A 2,500-nucleotide genomic window follows, 5' to 3' on the forward strand; every position below is an offset into this window, starting at 1 on the left:
ACCTCCTCCAGCGTCCCCTGGTGTTCTACCTCCCCCAGCCTCCCCTGGTGTTGCTCTGTCGTCACAACAGCCGCCCGGGTGGTGGCGATGTGATCCACACAAACAAACAGCCCTCAGATGGACTCTATCTACCGCAGATCAAGATCAGACGTCAACATCCTCCCTGAGAGGCTCATTGTTCCCCGACAGCCTCCAACCCCTGCCCACCCCCATCCCCCCTTCCTTCCCTTCTGGCAGAGAGGGTTGTGACTGTACCCAGGGCTTGGTGTGGAGGTGTCAGACTTCACTCACATCCACCAGCGCCTGCTGAACTGGCATTGATGTACTGTACTATTGATCTATGGAAAGGTGGAGAATCCTCAAAGGAAGGTTCTGTCAGATCTCTCTCTCTCTCTCCATCTCTCTCTCTCTCTCTCGTCCAGGGAATAGAGATTTACTCTGCACTCTCTCTCTCTGTCCTTCATGATTAACCTGTCTTTTCACAACTCTCTCTCTCTGTCTCTCTCCCTCTCTCTCTCTCTCTCTCTCTCTCTCTCTCTCTCTCTCTCTCTCTCTCTCTCTCTCTCTCTCTCTCTCTCTCTCTCTCTCTCTCTCTCTCTCTCTCTCTCTCTCTCTCCCTCCCTCCCTCTCTCTCTCTCTCTCTCCCTCTCTCTCTCTCTCTCCTCCCTCTCTCTCTCTCTCTCTCCTCCCTCTCTCTCTCTCTCTCTCTCTCTCTCCCTCTCCCTCTCTCTCATCTTTGCTGAGTGAGAACAGAACAGAAAGCATCAAATTGCTGTGGACTTTCACAAACAAACATCCACCCCAATCCCCCACCACAAAAACACTCAAGCGAGCTTAGCTGCAGCTCTGACCCTAACCCACAAGCATAGCAGAGAAAACAACAGAGACTGAAATGTTTAGACAATACAACCAGAACCCAAGCTGCGTAGAGTACCTACCTACTGTGTCTGCAGACCATCCAGAGATGTGAAGAGGAAGACTAAATACTGTTGGTCCTCTCTCTCTCTCTCTCTCTCTCTCTCTCTTTCTCTCTCTCTCTCTCTCTCTCTCTCTGTCTCTCTCTCTGCAACTCACTGCAGGTGAAGGAGCCAAACTGAGTGTCACTGCACACTATAACCCTCCCTCCCTCCCTACATCAACCTCCTTCCCCTCCTCTCGCACTCCTCCCCTCCTCCTCTCTCCCTCCTCCCCCTCCTCTCTTACTCCTCCCCCTCCCTCCTCCCTCCCCCCAGGCAGTAAGACATATCCAGGCTTGTCCGTCTTATAAGTAACCAGTTTAACCCTCCCTCCCTCCCCCCTCCTCTGCCTCACAGTCCCACCCTCCCCTACTTACGACAGAACATTCTTTTCATAACATACACATTAAAAACGGATATCGATCCTATAAAGATATGCCCCCCCCCCCCCACACACACACACACACACACACACACACACTCGTTGGCAGTCAACCTGTGGTGTCTCAAGGTATGACAACCTGAACTATGTCAGGAATGCAGAGATAAAAAAAAGTAATTACGCCACATTCCAGTGCAGCTGCAGGGAGGGAAGGAGTTTGTTGGTGTGTGCTAGCCATGCTAGCCTTGTTAGCTTGTCGCCTCACTTCATCAACCCAGAGAAACAAAACAAACAGCTGAGATCATCTCTGGTTCCTCTTTGGAAGTTTGCCGCATGGGAATTAACCAACAATCAGGTCGTCTGCCTCCTGTACAGGACTGTCTGCTTCCTCTTCTGGTACAAACACACCCCATCAATAAAACCGAATCCTAATTCAAATGCAACTGACTTTGCCAGACCGTTGACAGGACTTATCAAACGACAAAGATCAAACTGACGTACACTAGAACGTGGATCTAGATCTTTCCCTAGAGACCAGACATCCTTTTACACCGGCCTAGTCTTGATGCTTAGACGCACTAGTCCTAAAGCACGAGAGAGTCGTAGTATTGTCCTTTAACACAGTCTTAACCACTAGCAACTAGCAACATACTACTAGTAGTAGTAATAGTAGTAGTAGTAGTAGTAGTAGTAGTAGTAGTTGCTAGTAGTAGTAGTAGTAGTATAGTAGTAGTAGTAGTTGTAGTAGTAGTAGTAGTAGTAGTAGTAGTAGTAGTAGTAGTAGTAGTAGCAGTACATTTACATTTACATTTTTGGCATTTAGCAGACGCCTTTATCCAAAGCGACTTACAACAAATACATTTGACTAAGTAAGTGAATCATCTATCCAGTCATAGCAGGAAAACATAATCTATGCTCAGGCCTGGAGCCATTGGCAGTCAAATTGGCAGTAGTATAGTAGTAGTAGTAGTAGTAGTAGTAGTAGTAGTAGTAGTAGTAGTAGTAGTAGTAGTAGTAGTAGTAGTAGTAGTAGTAGTATAATAATAGTTATAGCAATAGTTCTAGTAGTAGTAGTTATAGCAGTAGTTCTAGTAGTAGTAGTAGTAGTAGTAGTAGTAGTGTTGTGGATCCCTCTTCGGCTCCACTCGTTCCCACCTCGGCA

At 47.5% G+C, this 2,500-nt stretch overlaps 1 protein-coding gene across 1 annotated transcript in view; it reads right to left on the bottom strand.

Annotated features, from left to right (window-relative positions):
• The window catches only part of cnksr1 (connector enhancer of kinase suppressor of Ras 1), a 38,800-nt gene that overhangs the window by 27,265 nt on the left and 9,035 nt on the right, over positions 1–2,500 (bottom strand). The window lies entirely within an intron of this gene.

The sequence above is a fragment of the Nansenia antarctica genome (genome assembly GCF_963989245.1).
Source record: "Nansenia antarctica genome assembly, chromosome: 1".
NCBI classification, from domain to species: Eukaryota; Metazoa; Chordata; class Actinopteri; order Argentiniformes; family Microstomatidae; genus Nansenia; species Nansenia antarctica.